The sequence below is a fragment of the Strongylocentrotus purpuratus genome, unplaced genomic scaffold, assembly GCF_000002235.5.
Source record: "Strongylocentrotus purpuratus isolate Spur 01 unplaced genomic scaffold, Spur_5.0 spur5_scaffold_1, whole genome shotgun sequence".
NCBI classification, from domain to species: domain Eukaryota; kingdom Metazoa; phylum Echinodermata; class Echinoidea; order Camarodonta; family Strongylocentrotidae; genus Strongylocentrotus; species Strongylocentrotus purpuratus.
In genome coordinates, this window is record NW_022145594.1 from 31,179,125 (window position 1) to 31,197,397 (window position 18,273).

Consider the following 18,273-nt stretch of genomic DNA (forward strand, 5'->3'; position numbering starts at 1 on the left):
TCCCTAGTATTACCAATTTTTAGTCAAATTATCGAAAATGTTTTTGAATGTTCAGATCTGTATCCTTGATGTAGTGTACAGCAGAGAAGAAAACGAAATGGAAATTGGAGTGAAAGATAGAAGACATACAGGAAAAGAGACAAAGAGAGTATGTACTTGTGTCCGTTTCACTTTAAAATGCAACATTTTCCCACTCTAAAGGGGCAAGGAGTAAATCCCCTCCCGGCCTGGGCCCCGTCTTACAAAGAGTTGATATCAATCGTAACTTATTTGCGATTGATATCAATCGTAACTATGTACATAAGAGATAGGAGATTGCAAACTTGCGATTGATTGGAGGACTTACGATTGATTTGGATCGATCGTAACTCTTTGTAAGACGGGGCCCAGGTCAATCTGCCCCCTCAAATGTTGACCATCTGGAACAGCGTATTTCAACCAGGGTGCTGCAAGACATATAGGGGTGCCACTGGAGAAATGTTATATATTTCTTGTTTAATGTTGATGGAATAAAGTCGATTTCATAAAAACCGAAGATTAGAAACATCTACAGTTTTTAATTACACTGGGAAGAAGCATTTTGAAGATGTTAATGAGTCTTTCTTCCTCACTCCCTTCGCTCGCTCGCAAAGTTTAGAAACATGATGATCTAAGGCAACCAAGTGCCTATACATCTCGACATGTGGGCAACGAGGTCTGAGCCCGAATGTCCTTCTATTTGACAGCGAGGTACCCAAATATATCTTATATTTTTCCTACCGAAATAACGTTTCCCCACATCATTCGCTTTACGCACTTGCACCATTTAGCATCAGGATAATTCTAGGCAATGAGATGGCTGAATATCCTCATATTCATGTATGGAGAGGACCGAATATATGAGTTTTTGTATTCACGTATATTTCTCGGCGAGGTGCCCGCATGCATTATTATATATCTTATCTAGTGTGTTGATTACTAAATAATTATTTACCATTTTTAAAATTCTCATTTTCTTCGCTCGCTCACTCGCAAAGTTTTGAGTCAATGCCCGTACGCGTGCATATGGCAATGACGAGTGCCAGAGAAATGTAAAAAGAACGTTTTGTGATGGGTTTGGGATTGGCATGGCGAAAAGCTATTTTTAATTCTTAAAAGGGTGCCGTGACCCAAAAAAATGTTTTAAAAAACACTGATATCGTAGACTAAAGACTGCTCCCCCCATGACTGAGCCTAGACTACGCCACTAGTTCTCAGTATATAATAACATTACATGGTTCGTTAGCGGCGTGGGGGCATGGTGGGGGGGGGGGGGGATTGCAGGGAGGAGGTTTTCCCCCTTTTTATTAAAAAAATATATAAACTTCCCTTTACGATTGTCATTGTTATGTAATGGTATGTTACTTTGTCATGTTATTATCTTGTTATGTTATGTTATCTTATCTTGAAAATGAAGTAATGAAAATAAATCTTCAAAATAAAATTATGTCAAGGCCATGGTTAATAAAATTGTTCTTAAGCCATTCGTGATCGTATTGAAAACTTTAGTAGGAATACAATTCAGACCGTCTTTATCTCTGCTGGTTGATTTGACAGTCAAAATGCTTCCTGAAAGGCATGTTCAAGAATGTTTAACCCTGCATTCTGACGATTATTAATTGAATTAGCCTTTACGGCCTTTACAATAGTGAGGATAGAAAGCAGAATACACTGGAAGGGGCAGCTCACGAGTTTACAATTCAATTAGACTACCTTCTTGAGAAAGTACTTTTTGTGTAATGCGGGTGATGTTCAACACCTTTTGGGTTTAAATAGTACTCTTTAGTTTACTGTTGTTGATGTCAAGGGTTGTTTGATATACTATGCAGTGTTCCCCCCCCCACTCCCTTACTCCCTCCGCTACCACCCCCCCCCCCCCCCCCCCCCCCCCCCCCGAGGCTGGGGGTTTGGGGGAGGTGCCAGGTGCTATACTGTCTATATACATGTACTTTACGCTCTACATCGCAGGAATTTGAATATCCTAATTGTTTTTATTTTTCCTGTTTCAATCGAGAATATTCCAGTATATCGGAAGTGACATGTTTAAAATAAGATCGAAAATCCGCTCAAACGGACAATGATATATCGGGATGAATTCAATCATAGACCACTACACAACACACATTGTACTTTTACACAACAATTAATACATGTAGTCTAGCCAAGGGTCAATGATATATTATGCCTATTCAGCTCGCTATATGAAATACAATTGTAAACGCTGTTCATTTTGTCAGTAATTTTCAGACGCAGAACACATTGGTTAAACATGAGGACTATACTCTTCTATAATTGGAAGAATATTTCATTACAAGTTGATATAAACGTCGATTTGTCAGTTAATGTGCACAACGTCATACGAAAGAAGAGCTGCAGACAAATAGATGACGAACATTTGCCATTTAAAAAAAAAAATCGTCGCTTTGTCAAAGTTTACTTGAAGCTTCGATTATCAAATTATTCAGAGCAAACGATTCTGCAAATTATCACCAAGTAGAAATATATTGTGGAATTTATAACCCATACATCAAGACACTTCCGAATTTATTGCGGCAGGTAGCGCTTATTTTGGACATCTTCAAAGTTGATATTTTAGGTACCAGGCAGCTCGAGATAAAATAAAATACAATGGCTTCAGGAAAATTACCAGTGATTGGGATTGATTCGGGTACATCGTGTTCCTGTGTAGGAGTCTTCCAGAATGGGACGGTGGAGATCATTCCCAATGACTATGGAAACCGCCGGACGCGCATATTTTTTTTTACACAACTGTTTAGCCACTTCAGTCAAATATACTGTGCAAACGACTAGAGACAGAGTCTAGCATTACCCTTCGCAATTGTGTTGGATAATCGCTGGAGCTGTACATGTGTATAGGGTCTACATAGTTTTACTCGTTATTTGTTTCGGGTTAAATCTATCCTCTCTTCTCTTTCATTATGTATTTCTGTGTTCTCCTTCAATCTATCCTCTTCTCTTTTGTCATGTATTTCTTTTTTCCCCTTCAATCTATCCTTTTTCTCCTTGGTTATATTTGTTTTTCCTTCAATCTATATCCCCCAGTTCTCCTTCGTTATGTATTTCTTTTGTTCGCCTTCATTCTAACCTCTTCTCTTTTGTTTTATGTATTTCTTTGTTTTTCCTTCAATCTATCCTCTTCTCCTTCGTCGATCATCTATTTCTGTGTTTTAATCTGATTAAGTTTCTCCTTCTTTATGTATTTCCCTGTTTTTCCATAGTCTAGATCTATGATCCTCTTAGCTCTTCAATTATGTATTTCTATGTTCTTCCTTTGACTTATCCTCTTCTCTTTCCTTATGTATTTCCTTTTTTCCCCTTCTCCATATCCTATCCACTATCCTTGTTTCCCCTTTCTATCATCTTCCCTTCCCTGGGTGTACGTGCTTGTAAGTGCGCTGACGACTTAGACTCTTTCACCAGAGCACTTCTTGGAATTTTTTCGCGAAAATGGTTAAACAGTTGTGTAAAAAAAATATGCGCAAACCGCGCCACACCCAGTTGCGTGGCTTTCACAGACAGGGAGATACTGATTGGAGAGGAGGCCAAGGATCAGATGTCAGAGTAAGTGATTTGAGATTTAGTGCATGTTTCATGAAGTGTGACATTATGGATTTTTAGATTTGCACGACGAGAACATGGACTGCTACATGACTTGAGACATCCTTTTAAAGATACTATGTCCCTTTTGCAGCCAACATCAAATTCTGTATAACTTTGCAGGAATTATGAATAAAATTATGTCATTTATGTCCTATCTGTGAAATTGAAACGATAGCAGTGTCCTAATATTCAAATTATGCAAGGAAGCCCGTTTACTTTCTAGACTTCACTGTCAGACACTATTGAGTGACTGACTGGCCTTTTTCATCTTTGGTCATAACGTACATAAAATGAGCTGTAAAGGGTACATGAGCATTTATCTACATCAATAACCCACTTCTTGTAGTGGCCAAAATAAAACTGATTGAATCTTTGCGCAGCATAAACGTACGACCATTCGGTACAATGGTCTGAAAAATCAGACGATTACTTACTGGCTCTATAGCTCCTAAGTCGATTAGAAAACTAATAATAGTCGTTATTTTCCCACTTAAAGACATTTTCAAGCCCCCCCCCCCCCCCCCCCCCCCCATTTTTAGGGAAGTTCTAAATTAGTATTATCTCTCAAATGCCGTTGGAATTTAACCTTTTCATTTTTTGGGCCTGCAGATGGGACATAGTACCTTTAAGAGACATGTGACGTAATAAACACTGACTGCCGGGCTCTGCCAGTGCTTTTAAAGGACGTCACATTGCCTTAAAAGGATGTCACATGTATACAGTGCGTCCCAGAAAAAACGAAACCGAGAAGTATCGATGTTTTATCATAACTTAATCACAACCATAATTAATGAATGATACATATTTGGAAAGCTTAGATTCTCCTCTTTCAGTTGATGCTACTCACATGATGCATATTTCACGCATGAGTGATTAAAAGCAATTTGAAGGAAGGAAACCAAAAAGACATTTGGCGGGCGGTATCTGAATTTCGAAGAAAAATTCACATTTCTAGAAAGTTGAGTTTCTGCCCTTTCATATGACAACAATGGGCTTCTTCTACGATTTAGGGGTGCTCCCCAAGGACTGCCAGGAAGAGAAAGGGTTGGCGAAAATATCCCGATATTTATCGCAGAGAAGATATTTTAGGACCCCAAACCCGCACTCTTCATGTTGATGGTGGGGGTAGGGGATAGGGGTATATAGGGTGATCTGCGACAGGAACAAATTGTGGGGGAGGGGGAACTCCACCGGACCTCCTAAACTCGCTCATAAAGTTTGGGGTGGGAAAAATAATTATCATCCTGACATAGTTATCTCCCAAAGTTGAGGAGGGGTAACAATGTCGGATTATAAATACTCGGTTCTCTCTCTCTCTCTCTCTCTAACCTCCTTCGGGGGTTCGCGACCGTTTGGGTCCTGGATCTCCCTATGAAGACAAGTTTATATTCAAATGCTTCTTTCGTGGAACAATAGGGACTTTTAGATTTGCACGACGAGAACGTGGACTGCTATACAGTGCGTCCCAGAAAAAACGAAACCGAGAAGTATCGATGTTTTATCATAACTTAATCACAACCACAATTAATGAATGATACATATTTGGAAAGCTTAGAGTCTCCTCTTTCAGTTGATGCTACTCACCCCTGTTGACTCTGAATGAAGAATAACCTCCGAGATTTTTCTCACCAATGACTAAAGGTTTCTTTCATTTCATTTCCTTTATATTTTCTAGTTGTTAAACGTGACATTTGTGCACATCTGATATGTTAATCTCTATCAAAAGTTCTTTGATATTAGATTGATTCAATATTTTTAGGCTCTACCTTCAGTCATTGAGAAGGATTTTAGTGAGCTAACCTCCGCGCCCTCTAGGACCCCTCTAGTTTCTCTTGTGCGCACGTTATTTTCGTCTGCTAGCCCAATTATTAGATTCAAATACGTCAAAATATGCAAGATCGTCAACAAATGGTGAAAGACCGTTACAGATCCGTGTTTATAGGTATGTTGTGGAGTGTACAATTGTATTTTTGTTATATATGTTATTCCATAGATATTTTTTTTCTTTATTTTTTTCTTCTGGTAATATTCTGACTTGGACGACGAGCGCACAAATCGTAGGCGTAGAAGCCTTATGCCCGGGCATTGGCCTCCCTAGTAAAATAAAATACCCGAACAAATTACGAGTGACACTGTCAGTAGGCACATTCATGGGGCACTAGAGGGCGCTTTGCGCCCGTACGAAAATCTGAATGGCCTTGCTGCGGTGGGTCGGCAATAATCAGCCCAAAACTTGGATATGGGAGGGTGGAAGGATATATCTTTTTTATAATGTTATCCGGTCTTACCCTTAACCATCCTATGTTTAATCTATGTAGAAATAACATGCGAGTATGATAAGAGAAACATCGGGACCATTACTGAAGTAACTTTTTAAATATTAGCCTAGAAATGACCACCAAACGGAAAAAATTGACATTTTTTCCCCGACAAATCTTCATAAAATCTGAGTTATAAACGAGTCACATCTAGGTACACTAATACAAATACGATTTTCTGAAAATTCAGGTATGATTTTTTAAGTTTCTTTCAAGTATATTTCTGCGCATTGCAGCGCCAATATTCTTTACTGCTTCAAAATCACCCTTGTATTTTTTTTTTGCAACGAATTTGATACGAGGTCCGCGAGTGTTCCCCGTTCCTTGCGTGTTGAAAGTTTGGTAATACATAGTTTGCATTGACTCGCGCACGAAAAAATGGTCGAAAACAAAATGTCAAATGAAGAAATAAACAAGCTTTTGTATAGTTATAAGAGTTCTACCGAAGTTTCTTTGTCGATTTAATTTATTATATAGTCTCAATTAGAATTCAGAATTATCTCACTGAAAAGTTAAGAAACCGACGATGTTCTCGATCGTAGTTATTTTCATTTTGCCAGCAGCCGATCTACCGTTGTTTGGGCAAAAAGCTAGGCCGCTGCCTTCCCATCGCGAACCTTTCCGAGTCCCGCTAAAATGGCGCTCTGCGGAGCTCCGAAGCTGCGTTGGTATCGCTGCAAACTTTCAGCCGGCTAGCTCCCCATGACGGACCATTCGCGGTATGGCGAGAGTGTGTGTGTGAGGTATGATTTTGGATTCGAGAACGCACGTAATGCAACCGTGCGCGTCATTTTCAGCTGTCGAATGTAGACTATACGACCAATTTTACATGTACGATTTTTAGTACAGATACTTGGTCAGTTTTCTTCTTATATCTTTGGTTTTACAACATTTAAAAATATCATTTCTTCAAATTTGCTCCTGACTCGGTTTAGACTAATTGTCTGATGTGTTTTCAAGTCAATTTTTTGAATATATTTTTTTGCATGAATTTTCCTAACACTGTACGAGAATGGGTCAACAATAAAGAGCAAATTGCCTTTAAGGTTGACAAATGTTAGTTATAAGAAAGATATCCCCATACTTACCAGATGGTTATATTCTGTCCTGGTGACTGTATTGTGGTTTTGGAAACCAACTCGTTCATCCGATATCCACATACACAAGCGTGTTTAGCGCTACTAGGCTAGCGTCTGTGGAGTGGCATGGTGGCCGATGCAGCGGGAAGAAGGAAATCGTACTGTGTCTGTGCGGATTGGATCGGAGCGAATTAGGTGGTTTCCTATTTACGCAAGTGTCATTTCTGTCTACAGCCTTGGTAGCTTGCATGGATGATGGCAATCAAGATTATACGTCAATAGTGAGAAATTAGCTGAGAATACGACGCAATAACTGCGACATTGGGATCGTTACGCACCGTAATGCCACTACTGTATTTGTCTATGATGGCCACGGCCAACGCCCTATCGTGCGGGCGCGCGCGCTCTTACAATTACCTCATGGGATATCCCCTAAAATTGTATGTGTGTGTGTGTGTGTATTGGGTTTTTACAGACGTGTATCAATCAGATATGATTATTTACGTCTGGGACCGACCTTTAAACGTCACCATCCGAAAGACGTGACTCAGTTTCGAACCTGCGTCCTCGGCTGAATCAGTTTGTAACTTCCACTTTTTAGCTGGATTACAGGCGCACGCCACAACGCCTACAGCAATCACCGAGTTGAAGGACCGCAATGGCTCCTCGCTGCAAGCAATAAAGAAGTATATCGCTACCAATTTATGTATGGTTGTTGTTGTTATTGGCGTTTAGATGGCGCTCTTCAATCTTGACAGATTATCTGCGCCACGGCGTTCCTTCTTTGGTGCATGTTCATCTTTTCGAACTGGATCTCATGGCTCACTTTTACTGCCGGATGGGGGGTCTGTCTTTCCAGACTTCTGTTTTCGAGTTAAGAGTTGGCTCACCTGTCTCAGCGAAGTGCTACTGTGAAAGATTAATTACATTTAATTTCTCTTCACCATTAGTCGTGTATTTTAATCATAAGGATGTCATCCTTATGATTTTAATATGATAATCAAACATTTCAATCATTATACTCACAGAGGAAAGCGCACTATATCTATACAAAAATTCCAAATCTGTTTGTATCTTGCATATAATCTAAGAGGACTCTAAAATCCGATAAATTCCCTAATAATTTTACTAAATCTAACGTATTACATTTCAATCGTCTTTGCATTATCCTTCTTACTCTTTTATATTTCTTGCATTGTAGTAAAAAAAAAATGCTCTATAGTTTCTGAAACCTTACAATGGATACATAGTCCATCTTCATGTTGATTAATAATGTGCTGATCATAATTTAATTTGCACTTCCCTAGTTTCAACTGATGTATTATTACTTCCTCCTTTCTATTAAAACCTTGAATATTTTCTGTTTTTGTGACACAATTATGGCTGAATTCGCCATGCCCGGCGGTTATAGCTAAAAATGAGTTGAATAGCTGAGATCAAAGACATATTTGTTGTAATCGAGTGGCTGCGAGTTGGTCATTGGTCACAATCTTAATCATTTCCTTCACATCTGGTCTGCCAGTTTTTATGTGCAATCTTTCCTTGTTATTATATTCTTCATTATGTTGTAAATTGGAATGGTATAAAATGTTGTTAATTAAATAGGAATTGTGTGGTGCAAAGGTCCCCCTTCCCTGCTTCTCCAGTCAATGACAAATTGTTTCCCTCCTTTGTTGGGGTATCTTTATTACTTCTGGATCTTCGGTTTGGAGTAGGCTACCCCCTATAGGGATTCTCATTAAACTCTTTGCATGAGTGTATTTCTTTTGTGCTATAGTGCTGGCATTGGTGAATGATATTACCAATTTTAAGTCAAATTATCGAAAATGCTTTTGAATGATCAGATCTTTACCCTTGATGTAGTGTACAGAAGAGAAGAAAACGAAATGGAGTGAAAGATAGAAGACATACAGGAAAAGCGACAGAGAGAGTATGTACTTGTGTCCGTTTCACTTTAAAATGCAACATTTTCCCACTTTAAAGGGGCAAGGAGTAAATCCCCTCCCGGCCTGGGCCCCGTCTTACAAAGAGTTGATATCAATCGTAACTTATTTGCGATTGATATCAATCGTAACTTATTTGCGATTGATATCAATCGTAACTATGTACAGAAGAGATAGGAGATTGCAAACTTGCGATTGATTTGGATCGATCGTAACTCTTTGTAAGACGGGGCCCAGGTCAATCTGCTCTCTTAACAAAAAAGAGTGAATTTTCAAAATCACGGACGTCACTCCTCTGGAGAGTGAAAATAGAGTGAAAATAGAGTGAACATTCACTCTTTTCTTCTTTTCTTCACTCTAAAATCAATCGATTTTCACTCCTAAACAAGTGATCACGGACGTCACTCCCAAGAAAGTGAAAATAGAGTGAATATTCACTCTTTATTTTTAAGAGAGTGCCCCCTCAAATGTTGACCATCTGGAACAGCGTATTTCAACCAGGGTGCTGCAAGACATCTAGGAGTGCCACTGGAGAAATGTTATATATTTCTTGTTTAATGTTGATGGAATAAAGTCGATTTCATAAAAACCGAAGATTAGAAACATCTACAGTTTGTAATTACACTGGGAAGTAGCATTTTGAAGATGTTAATGAGTCTTTCTTCCTCACTACCTTCGCTCTCTCGCAAAGTTTAGAAACAGGATGATAAAGGCAGCCAAGTGCCTATACATCTCGACATAATATGAGCAACGAGGCGCCCGAATGTCCTTCTATTTGACAGCGAGGTACCCAAATATATCTTATATTTTTCCTACAGAAATAACGTTTCCCACACTCATTCGCTTTACTCGCTTGCACCATTTAGCATCAGGATAATTCTAAGCAATGAGATGGCCGAATATCCTCATATTCATGTATCGAGGGGACCGGATATATGAGTTTTTGTATTCATGTACATTCCTCGGTGAGGTGCCCGCATACATTATTATATGTCTTATCTAGTGTGTTGGTTACAAAATAATTATTTACCATTTAAAAAATTATCATTTTCTTTGCTCGCTCGCTCCCAAAATTTAGAATCAAATATGCCCGTTCGTGTGCATATGGCAAATAACGAGTGCCAGAGAAATGTGAAAAAAAGAATTTTATGTGATGGGTTTGGGATCGGGATGACAAAAAGCTATTTTTTATTCTTAAAAGGGTGTCGTGACAAAAAAAATGTTTAAAACGCACAGATCTCGTAGACTAAAGGCTGCCCCCCCCCCCCAAATGACTGAGCCCACGCTACGCCACTGGTTCTCAGTATATAATAAAAGTACATGGTTCGTTAGCGGCATGAGGGCATGGGTTGCAGGGAGGAGGTTTTTCCCCTTTCTTTCTATTTCTTAAAAATCTATAAACTTCCATTTCTAATTGTGATTTTTATGTAATGTTATGTTAATTTGTCATGTTATTATATTTTGCTATGTTATGTTATCTTAAAATGGAAGAATTAAAAATGAATCTTAAAAACAAAAATATGTCATTAGGTGATGGTCAAAGCTAATAAATTTGTTCCTAAGTCTTTTGCGATCGTATTAGAAACTTTTCGTAGGAATACAATTCAGTCCGCTGGCAGATTTGACGGGCAAATAACTTCCTGAAAGGCATGTTTAAGAATGTTTAACCCTGCATTCTGACGATTGTTAATTGAAGTAACCTTTACGACCTTTACAAAAGTGAGGATAGAAAACAGAATCCACTGGTAGGGGCAGCTCACGAGTTTACAATTTGATTAGACTACCTTCTTGAGAAAGTACCTTTTGTGTAATGTGGATGATGTTCAACACCTTTTGGGTTTAAATAGTATTTAGTTTACTGTTGTTGATTTCGAGGGTTGTTTGATATACTATGCAGTGTTTTTTCTCTTCCCCCCCCCTTATTCCTCCGCTACAATGCCCCCGAGGCTGGGGATTTGGGCACTGCCAGGTGCTATAATGTCTATATACTTTACGCTCTATATCACAGAAATTCGAACATCCTAACTGTTTTTATTTTTTCCTGTCTCAATCGAGAATATTCCAGCATATCGGAAGTGCTACGTTTACAATGAGAAAAAAACAATCACGCGATCGGAAATCCGTTCAAACAAACACTGAAATATCGGGATAAATTCTATCATAGACCAGTATAACACACCGTCTTCTTTTACACTACAATTACTACATGTAGTTTTAGCCAAGGGACAATAATCATATAGGCATATTAAGCTTGCTATTATCACATAAAATTATAAACGCTGTTCATTTTGTCAGTAACTTTCGGGCGCAGAACACATTGGTTAAACATGAAGACTACACTCTTCTAGAATTGGAAGAACATTTCATTACAAGTTGATATAAACGTCGATTTGTCAGTTAATGTGCACAACGTCATACGAAAGAAGAGCTGCAGACAAATAGATGACGAACATTTTGCCAATTAGAAAAATCGTCGCTTTGTCAGAATTTACTTGAAGCTTCGATTATCAAATTATTCAGAGCAAACGATTCTGCAAATTATCACCAAGTAGAAATATATTGTGGAATTTATAACCCATACATCGAGACACTTCCGAACATGGGTGTCGATCCCGGGGGGGATGGGGGGGGGGGATATATCCCCCCAATATTTCAGGTGGGGGGGATGGCCTGTACAATCACCCCCCCCCCCAATAATTCACCATCAACAACAAAAAAATGAAGAGAAAAATTAATGATGAGAGCCCGATGAGAGTAGTTAATGGTTATTACTCGCAAGATGACCATTAATATACACATTTTGCTATCTAATTTTCATAATACATGCATATATACGAAGTAAATGAGACAACCGTATATGAGACAAGAATAAATTGAATTCTCGCTCATACGGCTTCATCAGGAATTGATGAATTTATTCAATTTGTTCAATCAACAGCATCATAGAAATGCAGTGCGCCAAATACAAAGACGCAGCCGCCTGCGTCAAAAAGCAACGAGCTAAATATTAAGCGCGAAGCGCAAAAGTAGCAATCTGCAATGCACATCAGACAATCCTGGACAGTGTAAACATAGATGAACTCTGTGACGAATTCGTGATGAGATCGGAGACAAGGAGAAAGATTTTCGGACATTAGTATGACTTATAAGATAGTTTACTAGTTGTTATGTTGTTTCCGTTCACCCTTTTTAAAATTCACGTCATTGTAACTTTATTTTTATTTTTTTCACTCATTTTATTTCCTGATATTTCCTAATACATTTTTCATTTTTGGAGAAAGATTATTATGTCACAACTTATTTTTGTTTTATTGAAAAGCTGATGTAGGCCTATGTCACTGGCGTACTGGTGGGAGGGGGGGGGGGCGCTAGCCTCCCCAAATAAAATCCAACCATGACTTATTTTCAATTTCATACAAGTGATTTATAAAATGTTCGTGATATCACATGATTTTCAACAAAATTCGCGTTTCTCCATTTCTGTTGCAAGCAAACACATTCCCAAATAGCCAGGAAGAGCATATATTTTGTATAGTCACTAATGGGCCTAATTAGTGGCCGTTAACACTAACAGTAGTATATACAATTCCTTTCGAGAAGCTATTGCGACAAGCACTGCCTGGAGATAACATGATACCCACCACTCGGGCTGTGCATGCAAAGATTTGCGAACGAACGTTCCATACGTACATCATGTGGGGAAACTGAATTCAGACTAAGGTTAATATAGAAAACAGTACAACAAATCGTCTTCTTTCTCTAATAATTTAGTGAAACGGCAAAGATTCCGCGCTTTGCGCGGGAGGGGGGGGGGGGCAACTGAATTCGGACTAGGATTAAGAGTTATAATTAAATGAAACGTCAAAGTACACGATACAACGAATCGTCTTCTTTTATTAATATTTTAATAAAACGTCAAAGCTTCCGCGCTTCGCGCGGGAGGGGGGAAACTGACTTCAGACAAGGACACGATACAACAAATCGTCTTCCTTCTCTAATAATTTAATGGAAAAGTAAAGCTTCGGCGCTTCGCGCGGAATGGGCGAAAATGAATACAGACAAGGATTAAAAGTAATAATTTATTGAAACGTCAAAGCGGTAGGGGGGAACTGAATTCAGACAAGGACACGATACAACGAATCGTCTTCTCTCTCTAATAATGTGATGAAATGTGAAAGCTTCCGCGCTTCGCGCAGGAATGGGCGAAAATGAATTCAGACAAGGATTAAGAGTCGAGAATGGTACATCGAATCGTCTTCTTTAATAATCTGATGAACGTCAGGGCTTCCGCGCTACGCGCGGAGGAAGGGGGAATTTGATTAAAACATTAAGGATTAAGAGTCGAGAATGGTACATCGAATCGTCTTCTTTCTTTAATAATCTAATGAAACGTCAAAGCTTCCGCGCTTCGCGCGGAGGAAGGGGAACTTGATTCAAAGAAGGATTGAGAGTCGAGAATTGTACATCGAATCGTCTTCTTTCTTTAATGATCTAATGAAATGTCAGAGCTTCCGCGCTACGCGCGGAGGAAGGGGAACCTCCCCCCTCCTAGGCCCTGCACCCAACCCCCTAGGGAGCGCACTTCGCTTGCTCACTACCGCCCCCCTAAAATGAAATCCTGGCTACGCGCTTGGGGAGGGGGTGCAACCCCGGCCCCCCCCCCCAACTCAGTGTTATTTAGGGTACGCATATGCGTGTTCCAAGCGACCCCCCCCCCCTTTTCAGCAAAAGTCCGATGTGTAAAGTCAATACGGGTCGACCTTTTTCTTTTGTTATACGAGCCTTTTTCAGCACCCCCCCCCCCCCCCTTTCAGCAAAAGTCCGGTGTGTAAAGTCAATACGGGTCGACCTTTTTCTTTTGTTACGAAAAGGACATTTTGGTAACACGCATGGGGTCCGTCCGTTCTCGGAGTGGGGGGGGGGGGGGGGGGGCGGGGGTGCAACCTGCCACACGCTTCTACCTATTGGTTGCTTTGATCAATTGCCGAAAATATTTTGACACCAATCATTGCTTCCGAATTTATTGCGGCAGGTAGCGCTTATTTTGGACATCTTCAAAGATGATATTTGAGGTACCAGGCAGCTCGAGATAAAATAAAATACAATGGCTTCAGGAAAATCACCAGTGATTGGGATTGATTCGGGTACATCGTGTTCCTGTGTAGGAGTCCAGAATGGGACGGTGGAGATCATTCCCAATGACTATGGAAACCGGACGCGCATATTTTTTTTTACACAACTGTTTTATAGCCACTTCAGTCAAATATACTGTGCAAACGACTAGAGACAGAGTCTAGCATTACCCTTCGCAATTTTGTTGGATAATTGCTGGAGCTGTACATGTGTATAGGGTCTACATAGTTTTACTCGTTATTTGTTTCGGGTTAAATCTATCATCTCTTCTCTTTCATTATGTATTTCTGTGTTCTCCTTCAATCTATCCTCTTCTCTTTTGTCATGTATTTCTTTTTTCCCCTTCAATCTATTCTTTTTCTCCTTCGTTATATTTGTTTTTCCTTCAATCTATATCCCCCAGTTCTCCTTCGTTATGTATTTCTTTTGTTCGCCTTCATTCTAACCTCTTCTCTTTTGTTTTATGTATTTCTTTGTTTTTCCTTCAATCTATCCTCTTCTCCTTCGTTGATCATCTATTTCTGTGTTTTAATCTGATTAAGTTTCTCCTTCTTTATGTATTTCCCTGTTTTTCCATAGTCTAGATCTATGATCCTCTTAGCTCTTCAATTATGTATTTCTATGTTCTTCCTTTGACTTATCCTCTTCTCTTTCCTTATGTATTTCCTTTTTTCCCCTTCTCCATCCTATCCACTATCCTTGTTTTCCCCTTTCTATCATCTTCCCTTCCCTGGGTGTACGTGCTTGTAAGTGCGCTGACGACTTAGACTCTTTCACCAGAGCACTTCTTGGAATTTTTTCGCGAAAATGGTTAAACAGTTGTGTAAAAAAAATATGCGCAAACCGGACCACACCCAGTTGCGTTGCTTTCACAGACAGGGAGATACTGATTGGAGAGGAGGCCAAGGATCAGATGTCAGAGTAAGTGATTTGAGATTTAGTGCATGTTTCATGAAGTGTGACATTATGGATTTTTAGATTTGCACGACGAGAACATGGACTGCTACATATGACATCCTTTTAAAGATACTATGTCCCTTTTGCAGCCATCATCAAATTCTGTATAACTTAGCAGGAATTATGAATAAAATTATGTCATTTATGTCCTATCTGTGAAATTGAAACGATAGCAGTGTCCTAATATTCAAATTATGCAAGGAAGCCCGTTTACTTTCTAGACTTCACTGTCAGACACTATTGAGTGACTGACTGGCCTTTTTCATCTTTGGTAATAACGTACATAAAATGAGCTGTAAAGGGTACATGAGCATTTATCTACATCAATAACCCACTTCTTGTAGTGGCCAAAATAAAACTGATTGAATCTTTGCGCAGCATAAACATACGACCATTCGGTACGATGGTCTGAAAAATCAGACGATTACTTACTGGCTCTATAGCTCCTAAGTCGATTAGAAAACCCATAATAGTCGTTATTTTCCCACTTAAAGACATTTTCAAGCCCCCCCCCCCCATTTTTAGGGAAGTTCTAAATTAGTATTATCTCTCAAATGCCGTTGGAATTTAACCTTTTCATTTTTTGGGCCTGCAGATGGGACATAGTACCTTTAAGAGACATGTGACGTAATAAACACTGACTGCCGGGCTCTGCCAGTGCTTTTTAAGGACGTCACATTGCCTTAAAAGGATGTCACATGTATATAGCAGTCCACGTTCTCGTCGTGCAAATCTAAAAGTCCCTATTGTTCCACGAAAGAAGCATTTGAATATAAACTTGTCTTTATAGGGAGATCCAGGATCCAGACGGTCGCGAACCCCCGAAGGAGGTTAGAGAGAGAGAGAGAGAACCGAGTATTTATAATCCGACATTGTTACCCCTCCTCAACTTAGCGAACTGGGAGATAACTATGTCAGGATGATAATTATTTTTCCCACCCCAAACTTTATGAGCGAGTTTAGGAGGTCCGGTGGAGTTCCCCCTCCCCCACAATTTGTTCCTGTCGCAGATCACCCTATATATACCCCTATCCCCCTACCCCCACCATCAACATGAAGAGTGCGGGTTTGGGGTCCTAAAATATCTTCTCTGCGATAAATATCGGGATATTTTCGCCAACCCTTTCTCTTCCTGGCAGTCCTTGGGGAGCACCCCTAAATCGTAGAAGAAGCCCATTGTTTTCTTATTAACAAACATTGTGATATGCCCAAAGTAATACCAGAACATGGTATGTTAGGCCCAGCCGCCTATGTGATAGGTGATTCTATTTTCCTGTTTCTCTATCTGTTCAGGAATCCCAAGAGTACAATCTTCGATGCCAAGCGTCTGATTGGGCGACAGTTCAATGACGAGGTTGTACAGTCAGGCATGAAACACTGGCCCTTCACCGTCATCAACACGGACGGCAAGCCGATGCTGCAGGTAGAGCACATTGGCGAAACCAAGACACTGTCTCCAGAAGAGGTCAGCTCCATGGTTCTGACAAAGCTGAAGGAGACAGCAGAAGCTTACCTTGGCGAGAAGGTCACCGATGCCGTCATAACTGTTCCTACTTACTTCAACGATGCCCAGCGACAGGCGACCAAGGAGGCAAGGGTGATCGCTGGCCTTAACGTCCTCAGGATCATCAACAAGCCCACCGCTGCCGCCCTCGCCTACGGTCTCGATGAGAAGTCTGACGGTCGTGAACTGCATGTTCTTGTTTTCGATCTCGATAGAAGTGAACTCGACGTCTCACTCCTTGTCATTGAAGATGGGATATTCGAGGTACTGACGACGGCTGGAGACGCACATTTCGGCGGAGAGGACTTCGATAGCAGACTCGTCAGCCATCTCGTTGAGAAATTCAAGAGCAGGAACAAGATAGACTTGATGACTAACTGCATAGCACTACACCGCCTTCGTAAAGCAGTGGAACGTGCATCAAGCAGCACTCATTGCTGTATCGAAGTTTACTATCTTTTCGAAGGCCTTATAACTTTTACACTAGCATTAGCAGAACAAAATTCGAGGAGCTGTGTTCAGATCTCTTTCAAAAGTGTTTGCAGCCGGTAGAAAGAGTAATGCTGAATGCAAAGATTGATAAGAAGAGGATAGATACAGTAATCCTTGTTGGCGGATCGACACGAATCCCAAAGATCCAGAAGCTTCTTCAAGAATTCCTGGACGGAAAGGAATTCAACATGTCCATTAACCCTGAAGAAGTTGTAGCTCACGGAGCCGCATTGCACGCAGTTACTGTGTCCGAGATAAAAGTTTTTGCCTGTTTCGATGTTGCTCCTCTGTCTCTTGGTATCGAGACGGCGGCTGGCTCGATGACAAGTATCATTGATACTAGGAACACCATGGTGCCAACCAGAGCATCCCAGAGATTCACTACCTACTCGGACAACCAACCAGGCGTCTCTATACAGGTGTTTGAAGGAGAGAGGGCTATGGTCAAGGACAACAATCGCCTCGGCCAATTTGAGTTGTCCGGGATACCTCCTGCTCCGCATGGCGTCCCTCAGATCGAAGTTACTTTCGACATTGACGCCAATGAATTATTGACCGTCACTGCTAAAGATTTGATGACGGGCTGCACCAACGGGATCACTATCTCTCATGACAAGAGACTGTCCAAAGGCGACATCGAACGCATGATGAAGGATGCTGAGCGATTCCAAGCCGAGGATGATGTCCAGCGTGAAGGCATCACCGCCAAGAATCTTCTACAGGATGACACCCTCAACGTCAAGTCCGCACTCACATGGCTGGGCTCTGATGTCAAAAGGACCGCGACAAATTAAGGCCGTCGATGACGTCATCCATTTGCTTGAAGACAACTCCTCTGCTGCTGACAAGAACGATCTCGTTTCAAAGTTGGAAGATCTACAACAAATCTGTAGCTTAGTCATAGCTAAGGTATGTGGTGAAAGTGCCTCACATCAATTAAGCCACTGGTTCACGAGAGACTCCGTCGGAAAGTGTAGTACGAGGTAGACTAAGATGGATAAGCTTGCTCCAAATATCATACGAGCCTGTCCCTAACTATCACCATGATCACCCAAACGCATGGGATTTGATTTGGACTTTCCCTATAACAGCCGTTCTCAGCAGTGGCGGAGCTACGAGGGGGGGGGGGGTGGTATGCCATGCCATTCATGAGGGATGTGCATGAATGGCAAAAACAAAGGGGGTGAGAGCGAGGGGATAAAGGAAAG

General features: G+C 40.6%; 1 pseudogene; it reads left to right on the forward strand.

The window, feature by feature from the left end:
* Positions 1-14,964: 14,964 nt before the first annotated feature.
* Positions 14,965-17,884, forward strand: LOC591522 (annotated as a pseudogene).
* The last annotated feature ends 389 nt before the right edge of the window (positions 17,885-18,273 follow it).